The sequence below is a fragment of the Ricinus communis genome, chromosome 10 (assembly GCF_019578655.1).
Source record: "Ricinus communis isolate WT05 ecotype wild-type chromosome 10, ASM1957865v1, whole genome shotgun sequence".
Taxonomy (NCBI): domain Eukaryota; kingdom Viridiplantae; phylum Streptophyta; class Magnoliopsida; order Malpighiales; family Euphorbiaceae; genus Ricinus; species Ricinus communis.
In genome coordinates, this window is record NC_063265.1 from 784,948 (window position 1) to 796,961 (window position 12,014).

Below are 12,014 nucleotides of genomic sequence, written 5' to 3' on the forward strand. Positions count from 1 at the left end.
CAAGATCTTTTCCAACTTCCCTCCAAAGCACCTACCCATCAAGCCTAAATACTTCTTTCAACTATTGAGATTACCAACAAGCTTGGTTTAATACCTTTCTTGTACAAAATGAAGGACAAAGTCATTCTTGGCTTTTCTACTTCGACACAAGCATAATCCAAACTTCAAAAATCCCATATTGGTTTAAACAATGGTGGAATTTTTATGGCAATGTTCTAGAGACCAAAATTCCGGAAGTTCTACCTTTGTTTAATCTATTCAAAGCCCATTATCAACCAAACAAAATAGAAAGACGTTTTCTCCCTTTACTTCTATTTTGTTCAAACTTCTTTCTCTTTGGGTATGTGTGTGGTATTTCCATTTCAACCAAGCAGCAGATGGAGAAATCATCCTTGCCCGAAGATTCAAATTTAAATGGTGGGATAAATTTAACCACCAAGAAAAATTATCTATAAAGATGGTACAAAGTTTTCGTTCAAAGGATAGCTTCTTGCCACCTCCGAAAGAACAGACCACTTTCCTGGCATAAAAGTCTTTCATTATTCCAAAGCTAGCGGCAGCTCAAACAGAAGAAGATTTCTTATAATTGATCAAACAGTTGTCAGAAACAGCTCTTCAAAAGGAAAATCTAAAGCTTCATCTTCCTTTTCTAGCATTAGCTCAGCAGCAATTGATCTAGATGGTGACTCAAACGAAGATGATTGTTTTGAGATATTTAAGCCCATCAAATAACATCTTTATAAAGTCCTTAGGTTGAAAACCAAAAATGGCAGCCCAAAATAATTCTACAATGGGCCAAATGCCCAATATATAAAAAAAGGCATTTTAAAAGAAAAGAAAGAAGACAAGAGACTCTGCACCTTTACTTTTTTAAAGTAAAAGATTCCTCACTGTTGAAGCGTGGCAGACAGCTCCTGCAAAAGACATGGAGCCTCTCACTCCATTATCAAAAGCATCCAAAAGACGTGGAGCCCCTCACTCCATTATGAAGAGCATCCAAAGCAACAATTATGGAGCCTCAAGGCTGAAGACCTTTATAAATAGAGGAGTTACCAAAGAAGAAGGCAGACTGAAAAATAAAAAGAAACTCTTGTATTCTTCAAGTCATACCATTAGAAATATAGTGAGAAAAGAGAGCGTAAGAGTGATAGTGAGAAACTACCTTCCTCTTGTATTCAACTACTCTTGTAAGTTATATTTTTTTTGTTTAAAGCTTTCATTTTAAAGTTTTTATTTCAAAGTTATATTTCTTTTGTTTAAAGCTTTCATTTTAAAGCTTTTATTTTAAAGTTTGTATATTTGTTCATCCATCAATAAGAAAGAACTTGTTATTTTATCTTATTTTCCATTTTTTTTTAAGATTTAACAAGTGTATGCTCTGTGCTTGCCTCGTCTAAGGATCCTGCACACCAGAAACTTATTAGTCACCATATTTTCAAATGATTCAGAGCTTGAAAGTGTCACTGAAAAACCTTCCAACATCAACAGACTGGGATGGCAAGCCCCTAGATAGACTTGTCATACTTCTAGAAATACTGCCCCAGATCTAGGGATAGAAAATAGAAATAATATCCTCACCCAATCTAGATTCAATGCCTCTTCCGTCTATGAATGAAATATATATGGAATGTCAGAATACAACATTCTTGGTCTCTTACAACAGATGACCATGGCAGCCAATGCCTACAAAACCCAAAGCGGTATCTCTAATAGAACCATTGCTGAACTCCTTATAGCTGGATTTTCTGGCCAGCTTAAAGGATGGTGGGATTACCATCTCACACAAGCACAATGACTCAAATTCGGTGCCATCCAAACCACCATAGAAGAGACCCCCATCTTAGATGAGCTAGGAAATCCTATTAAGGATGCCGTCTCAAACTTAATATTGACAATTTCCCCCCATTTCATAGGAGACCCTTCTCTTCTAAAAGATAAGAATGCTGAGCTTCTCAGTAATCTAACCTGTAAAAAGCTTAGCAAATTCCAAGCTTATTATAAAGATACTTTCCTGACCAGAGTCATGCTTAGGGAAGATTCAAACCAACCTTTCTAGAAAGAAAAATTCTTAGTTGGATTACCTAAGATACTAGGTGAAAGGGTTAGGAATACTATAAGAGAAGCCCATAATGGCCAGATCCCTTATGATTTCTACACTTATGGTGAATTAGTTAGCCTTACCCAGAAAGAAGGATTGAAGATTTGTCATGACCTTAAACTCCAAAGACAACTCAAATGGAAAATGAAGAAGACTAGGTAAGAACTAGATAGTTTTTGTAACCAGTTTGAGTATAATCCTATAGAACCTTCCCCTACCTGCAAAGGAAAATGCAAAGAAGATTTTTCTAAATCTTTTAAGAAAAAACGTTTTTTCAAAAATAGGAAAGCGCCTAAAAACAGAGAGAATTTCTCCAAAAAGCCATCATCTTCTAAATTTTCAAAATAAAATTTCAAAAAAGATTTTAGCAAAGTTACTTGCTATAAATATGGGAAAAAGGGTCACACTTCAAAGTATTGCAAGTTTTCTAAAAAACTTCATGAGCTCCAAATAGAAGAAGAAATTTTGAGCAAAATTTCAGCTCTTCTTGTTGATTCCTCTGAATCAGAATTTTTGAATAGTGAGGAAGAGTTTCAAATTGATGAAATTAAAACCTCATCCGATTATTCTGAATTAGAATATGATGATATTCCAAAGAATATTAATATGCTCACTAGGCAACAAGAAGCTCTTATTGAAGCCGTCTTTGAGCTTGGTATATCAGATGTTGAAAATCTTGGTTGTGTTTGTGATGGAGTTGGTTCTTTGTATGGGGCATAAATAATAGAAGGTATTTTTTATACCCTTCCAATATCTATGGTCGAGGTTGAAGAGTCATCATCAGAAAATCTAGAAGAGGTTGATTTCCTATTGAATGTAAGTATATATATATATATATATATATATATATATATATATATTATTGTTTCCTTTTAGACATCTCAAAAGAATATGAAAGTACAAAGAGGTAATAGATATAGCTATTCAACAAAATCAAGAGAAATTGAAAAAATTTTAATGCTCATAAGCATAACCAAAACTTCAAGATATAAAAATAATGTGACACTATCAATCAAAATTCCTAGCATGGATACCAAGTTTAATTCATAATTCAAAGTCAAATCAACTAAGTCGCAATTTAATAAACAACTAACCAAATTCATTATTTTGAACCTATAAATTTGAGAGAGAGAAAATCATTATAAGTAATTAATTAAACACAATAAAATCATAGGAAACCAATCACAAATAGTCAAAAGACAATAACAAACCTTAAAATACTTGATGCGCACTATCTGCACATGATAAAATGCACCGGTTGTATCAAGTAATAAATTAATAAGTAAGAGTATCTTTCTACTAGGGACCAACTGTGAGTATTATTTTCAATCATATACTAATGTCAAGTAAACAAAATGTAATTTATGTTGTATGTAATCTTATACATGTCTTTAAGTTGAATTTTAATGACTTTAAATAAATAATTATATTAATTAGGAAGAATTTAGATTTAATTAGGAGTTTATTTAAGTTATATCATTATTCTAGTATTTTATTTACTTTTGATTTATTTAGAAATTTGTATTTAATTTTAATAACTTTTTTCTTTTTTATAGGAAAGATGAGAAATAGATCCTAAACGAGCATGAAAAGTTATGTCACGGCTTCCAACATGGTCGTGCTTGTGACTATGTTATCCACTAGAAGAAAGATCAGGAAGTTTAACTTGACATACGGTCGTACTAGAAACCGTGTCTACTACTGGATTCTAAAGAATATGACACACGGGAGTGCTCCAAACCGTTCTTGCTTCTGCCAATTTCAAAGTTGTAAAAGTTCAGCATGACATTACATACAGGTGTATGCCAAGGTGTCCCGTAAGGCGAAAAATATGACATATGTACCAAGCCGTGTTGAATAGGAGAGTTCTCTTTCACAAGAAACTCAGAAATTTAAGGGAAAATAGAATTTTCTTTGAGTTTTGGTATAAAAGATGGGACAAATAGCTAGTTTAAAAAGAACAACCATAACAGATACAAGTTTTTGAAGACTCATTCAAGAAGATCAAGAAGATTTGTACAAAGATTCAAGATTTTGAATTATCTATTTCTTTTTCTTCTTTGATTTCTTTAATGATGTTTATATGTACTGCCGCAATCACATGCAGCTAAACTCTTCTTAGGGTTTGGATTTGCGTAGCTAGTCTATTACTTGTTTGGATCTTTATTTCCTTTCAATGAATTAATTTTCAGTCAATTTTATGAGTTGTTTTTACTTGTTCTTGTATTTGATTTTAGGCCTGATTAAATACATGTATTTGGGCAATTAGAGATAACGAAAGTTGCATAATTTATCAGATCATAGACTTATAAAACTTAGGAACCTCGATCACGAAAGTAGACAAATTCTTTGGGGAGTAATAAATTGCTAAAGAACTTAATGAAACCTAGTTAATTGACATGACCATGAAAATAGACTGTAATTGACTTTGGTATTCTTAGATGAGCTCGAGAGAGACTCTAAGTAATTGAAACGATTTACCATTGACTAAAGTTAATGATTTGAATTATAAAAAAATCCTATGATCTGAGTAATAGCTAGTGAAACAAATCTAGGCTCTAGATTTAATTATTAGATTCTTAAAATAAATTATTATTAGCCTAAATATATTACTTCTTTGAGAAAATTAAATCTCAAAAAACTGATTTCTCATTCACCTTTGATGCATAATAGTTTTTATATATGTAGATTAAATTGTGAACAAAGACAAAGATAGCTAATTGTTAAACATGAAATGAATTACAAACAATAATTATTAATTGAAAGAGGTAGAATGATACAATATAAACAGAAATAAAAATAGAATCATAGTAGAAAACAAACAAAATTGCTAATAGAAAAACTTGAAATACCAAAAATAGAGAAATCGATGATTATTAAAGGAGATATCATGATAAAGGAATCTAAAAGAGATTATTATAGCTTATGATTATGATCGATATCGCGCTAAATACAGATTAGTAGATAAGTGAATCTCAAATAAAAAAAAAATCAATTTCTCTCAAACATAAAATTAGAGAATTTTTCTAGTTTCTTGTCGAAATCAGAGAAGTATGAAGTAGATGATGATAGAGAGATAAACTATATACCTTTGAGTAGATGAAACAATTTGTTTAGGATTTTAAAATTATTTCTTTTAATTATATTATATTTAATTAACCACCCGCTCAATTTTCTCTTTATCCACTAGCATTTCCTATTAATCGCGTCTTATTTCTTGCTTTGGCTCCTTATTTCTCTTTTCTTCATAAGATTTTTTCAAAGCTCTTAAAAACTTTTCCTTTCCAAAAGAACCTTCTTCAATATCTTTTTTTCATTCCTGTGAAACAATATTTTTATCTCAATTCAACATTACTATAACTTTTTATCAATAAATCTTCCTTTAAATTTAACTTTGTCCAAGTAAGAAAGTTATTTATTTAAAAATAAAAAAATAAATATAAATTAATAATTAATAGTAATATTAAATATCATCATATAAACTAATGAATGCTACTATTTTATACGATGAGTATATTATATATAAAGATTGAAACAATAAGAAATACATGATAATTACTATTAAGATAGTTACAGGACCATGAAAGAAAGAAATCGGGTTATCTTTTCAATCTTCTATAGACTGGACCAGACTGTTGATCATACTAATTCAAGTCTTTTATTTTTTTACATGTAGAAAAGAGAATAAAATTTTGAAATTGCATTGTCTGCTCTGGAATCGTTTTATCATAGAATAAACTATGAAAGTCTTTCTTTAAACTCATCTTCACAACCCCATATGTTCAAAATTGTTCTAGAATTTTACTAGTAAGAGGACCAGCAGTAGATACACCCCATCCCTATCGCTAATTTTCCAACAGCTCATTATATCTTTCATTCTTCATTATCTTGCTGCTTCAGCAAAAACTATTTTACCACGAGGAAGATTCAGAATAGAGACAACATCTTCCTCGTTGAGAGCAAGCTCAACTTTTCTTAATTATACTACACATTTGCAGTGATTAAATTTCTCAACCAGAAACTTAGTTAATTTTTTATCACATTAAGATAGTTTCATTTGCAAAATTTTCTCCAACGACCTCTTTTTGTTGGTTAGAAGTTTCTCAATCAGTTTCATTAAACCAGCCGGTCAAAAATCCCAATTTTGTATAAGGTTTTTTCTTCTTCTTTTTTTTTTTTCCTTATCGGCATCGGCATTGCGGCCATATTTATTATTATTAGCTTGATGGATCATTACTCTCTTCCAAATCAAGTTCTTGTTCTAGTTGTGAAGTAGAAGACGTTATTTGCTTAATTTTCTAGCTAGTAGTTCATTCCGTGTTGCGCTAGCATCAGTTAGTGTTGTTCTAGGCCTCTCAGAATATGATGTAGGCTGTTCTTTTCCAGTCTTTTTTTCTTTTAGAAGTATGTTCTGCAGTTGTTTTCTTTCCTGTGATGATGCAAGATATCAGCCAGAATGAAAAACAATTAGTAGGATATTCATTTGTGCAAGAAAACTATATTCATTGTTTAGATGTAAAATATTCATCAGGTAAAAACATAATGTTCTTTAGATACAAATTTTAGTTGTATGCACTCTTCATTAAATTTAAAATATTCATCATGCACAAATGTATTGTTCATTCTCCATTATTGAAATGTGCATCATCAAATATGCATTTTGGTTAAAATATGTATTAGTTAAATATTAAATGTTCATCATAATAAAAGAAGTACATCAAATATGCATATGATGCTCATGTATAATAATTATAAGGTAAAGGTTAAAAAACTTGTCATATGGTTTGGTGCTTTTACACTTAAGAACTAAAGTGTGCTTGTATCAAATGAGGACTACACATTTTTTTTAAGCATCTTCGGATACATTGTTTTTTTATTCTAATTTATATATTTTTGTATGTATTTAATTTGAACCATCATTAAATCATTGTTTTATAAATAATATGATATTTAATAATGCATCATGAAGTTCATAAATATATTAAATTATTTATTTAAAAGATCATCCTTTAAATTTGATTAAAACTAAAATAATATATATTCTAATAATATGTTATGATAATAAAGAATAATTACTTCTTTATTTAAAAAATACATGAAATTTTTTATTTAAAAAAATTATTCTTTATCAAAAAAAGCATGTTTCATTAACATTCATAATATAAAAAAGATGAGAAAAAACATGTTGCATACCTAAGAAGTACTAAAAATTTTAAAATACTCATTACTTCTTTAAGGTAAAAAAAATAAAATTTACGTCCTCAAATGTAAAGCACTAAATTACATGAAAATTATTTGAACTTTACCTATAAATAAATATATGTATAAAATAAATAATAATGTTCATTTACCATAACTAAATTATTCATCAAATGTGGACATGATGTTCATGCAGCATTATATATTATATATATGATAAATAATAACATTGATAACATTAGAAACGTAATGTACATAAAAAACAAATCAATATTCAAGAAATTCATTATATTTTGAATAACCTCATCATACAAAATTAACTAAATTTCTATAGAAATCATAAACCATAGAAAAGTAAACAATTATTATATTAAGGAAATGTTTTTGTGTAACAAAATTTGATCAGTTTTCATTTGTTAAAAAGAAAATGTTCACCTTTCAGAAACAATTTGTTCATTACAGGGACATCCACATTTATTTCTTTTTTCTTTTAGAATTAGTTAAAATATCGTATTGATATTTACGAACCTTTGAAGTAGATTACCATAAAATATTTATAAAAAAAATCTCTAATCACAGAATTAAAATTGCAAACAATAAAACCCTAAAATGTTATATAATGATAACATTTTGAAATCAATGAACATTCTAAAATGTAGAACAGAAGTCGCAAAAGACTATAAAACGGAAAGAATCGAACATAACTTGCTGATAATAATATTGATAATGAGTTGGTTGAAAATAGTATGAGTAACGACGTTGATGAACAGAGCAACTATCGAGCGTGAGAAAGCAAAAGACACTGTAGCAAAGTTTGAGAAAGCAAGAGGACAATGACTTTAAAGCGCAAAAATATTGGAAAGAACGTTTAGAAATCGTGAAGAATGGTTACAGGTTTGCTTTTTGAATTATTTTTAAAGGCAAAAGGTGTAGTTAAACGTTTTTGCATTTAGTGGATTATAGTTTTTTTTTTCATGACAAAGAAGTATCATGTAATTTAATTTTATTATAATTTTACTATTTTATAAATTATTTTTAAATTTTTATAATTTAATATTATTATAATATTTATTTTTAAGAAAAAATATTTTATATAAGTGATATACCATGAAATCAACTATCAGGATACTCTTAAAAATATTATAATTTTATTTTAAAAATTATTTTACTTATTCTTAATAAAATTAAAAAATATATTAATTTTATTTAACAAGAATTAATTTAGTTAGTTATATGCTAAATCACTTAATAAGTGATTTTATTATTGAAAGTAAGTATTTATACTAATGTTAAGATTATAAAAATCTAATGCTAGTAGTAAAATGTAAGAAAAGTAAATTATTGGGTACTATTTTATTAAGAAAAAAATTATAATCTCTGAAGTGTAAAAGCGTCAAGTCACATAGTAATTTTTTATATTTATTTCTTTTTTAAATATCTAATATCAAAATGATGCATTATAATAGAAATGCATAATATGTGTTTATAAGAATTTGGTCTATCATGCTCCATGAATCGGTTCCATGATATAAGAATTGGCTACAATAGCTAAAAAAGAACTTGATGGAATTTGAGAAGATAATGAAGTTTGGTATCCTAAATTAATTAATTACGAACCATTATTCTTGAAATTGAGTTAGATATTTATAGGAAAGATTTATGAATAAAATATATTGATACTTACGCTATTTAGTACAATCTGAAAAGTAAAATAAATTATAGATTTGGATCATATTTATTTTCGATTGAGCTCACTTAAAATTGGTTTATTCATAAAAATAAGTATAAGAAAGTATAAAGTGATTTCACTCATTTATAATTTTTAGTATGTGATTTCTTTTAGATAAAAAAAATAAGTAATTACAAATTGTAAAAGAAAAATATATCCCATCGTTAAAAAAACTTTGATTTACAAGAATTCAACTATTTTCACTATAAAAGATCATCATTATTATATTATTTGAGTTAGATAATGTGATTTTAGTGCTTAACTATTCATAATTTCTTTTGACTGTTAAATTATGATTTAAGAAGTCATTGATTGATGATATCTATTTAATGGTTAAATAATAACGTTTTGAATTGTTAAATTCTAAATTCATATTATGAAGATGACTAAATCCTTACCTATTAATACTTTTTAATGATGAAATATTTTTTTATGTCACAATTTTTAACTATTTATCTCTTTTTATTTGAAAAAGAAAATTACGTACTAAAATTATTAAATGATAAACTACATGATATTTATATCAATCAAGTAAATGAAATTGAGGATAACATTCGGACCTCACTTAGAGTCCATCGGATAAAATTTTCCTTAAGCAATTCTATTTGTTTAATAATATGTCCCATCGTAAAATCAATTGAAATTTATAATAAAAACATTAGTAGGTGTATACTAATATTAATATCATATAATAAGAATTAGATTATTATAGATATTAATAAATAGAAAGCTTTATCATGTTTTCTACATATAGATGAATAACTTTGTTTGCTTTTTTTTGAGTTTTTAATTGTAAGTTCCATTATCTTAGTTGAACTAAGTAAGAGTGTCCACCATGATTACAGAAGAATTTTTACCTTTCTATCTGCCCACCTCAGTTGAATCATGAAATTAATTTCAAACATTTTGCAAATAGTTTTGTGACATGAAATGCAAATAATAATTGCTTCCTCTATCCCAAAACGTGGGAATTAAAAGTTTAATTATTTGGGACAAATTAATAATGGGTTAGGAGATTTTAACCTTCAGTTTATATATTGGTTGCAAGACAGGCACTACTGCAACAACGCGGAACAATCTAAAGAGGACAAGTTTAATTCCCACTTCCTCGGATAGAAAAGGCAATACCAACTTAATAGAGGATAGCATAATAATTACTTGGAAAGAAAAAATTTCTTTTTGTCTAATTTTCCTTTTATATCATTTTACGAATTCACTTATTAACTACATATATCAAAAATAAAATTTTATGATTAAATCTATGTATATATTGCTTTTTGTGATAAAATTGTTTAACTTTTTATATTTTATTTTATTGAACTCTTAATTTTTTTTAAATTTTTTCGATGAGTTATTGAAGTTTTAAATTTTATGTATTAACTTTGAAATGAATATATAAGAAAATCTTGTGAATTATGAACTTTTAAAGTTCAAATAGTAATTCCTCTTTACATTTTTATTTGCCTACATTGAGTCCTGTACTATTATTTCTGTCAACATTGTGTTTTTATACTTTTATTTTTATCGACACTGGATCCTTTTTTGACCGTATTGTAAACATTATGAGTAAAATAACTTATTATATTTTTAAATTTACTAATTAAGTCCTTATTTTTTATATTTTGCTAATTAAATCCCTAATTATTTTGAACATCTTTACAAAATTAACCTTACGAAAAATAAATTTATAAATTTTGTCAATATTTAAAAGGTCGACTCGTTATAAACTTTACTTAGAATCTGTAAAATTAATTTAAATTATAAATCAACAATGAAATTATTAGTTATACAAACTAAAAATGTTTATATGCAAATGTCAAATTAAATGGTTTTATTTATCCTTTTTTATCAAAATAAGATATACATAATTTATTCGTAATAGATAAGACTCAGAAAATATTCAAAGAAAAAAATGTCTTAATTAATCTTTGAATGAGTATAAAGTCCTCTTTAAATAAGGAGAGAAATAATAGAGAAAAATAAAAGAATATATTTAAATATGAAAAACTGCCTACCTTTCCTAATTTACAGAGTTGGCTATTTATATTTATATGGAATATAAATCCTAGCATATATCTATGACATGGGTAAATCAAATCCAAATTCCCAATTGACAGAATTTTCGATACTTTTCTTTATATTGGTTTGTAGATGTTCTCAATAGCCAGCTTGCCAATTAATTTATCAAATTGTTTCTTGTGTAGTCCATTGGTTAGAACATTAGCAATTTGTTCGATTGTTGGAAGGTATGGCATGCATATTATTCTAGCATCAAGCTTCTCCTTGATGAAAATATTTGTCCACTTTTATATATTTTGTACGATCATGTAGCACTAGGTTATAAGCTATAGAGATAGCAACTTTGTTATCACAAAAGATTTACATCGGCATTGAATGAGAAAACTTCAATTCTTCAAATATTCTTTTGATCCATATTGCCTCACAAATTCCATGGACAACAGCTCTAAACTCTACTTCTGCACTACTTCTAGCCACCACAATTCGTGTTTTGCTTTGCTAGGTAACTAGGTTTCCCCAGACAAAAGAGCAATAACCTAAAGTAGATCTCCTTTCAATAATACTACCTGCCTAATTTGTACCAATGTAAACTTTAACTTGTAGGTGATCATGTTCCTTGAATAGTATGCCTCTGGTAAGAGTCCCTTTCAGATATCTCAGAATTCTTTAGAAAGTCCCAAAATGATTTGGATTGGTGAGTGCATAAACTGACTTACCATGCTACTACAAAAACATTATCTGGTCATATATGGATAAGTAGATTAATTTGCCTGCAAGTCTCTAATATTATTCCATGTCCTTCACTTCTTCGACTTTGGTAGCGTGTAAGTTCAAATTAGGTCCAATTAGAGTTTTTATCGCCCTATAACCAAGTAAACTTGTTTCTCTAAAAAGGTCAAGTACATATCATCTCTGAATAATAAAAATACATTCTTTAGATCTTGCAAACTCTATTCCTAGGAAGTATTT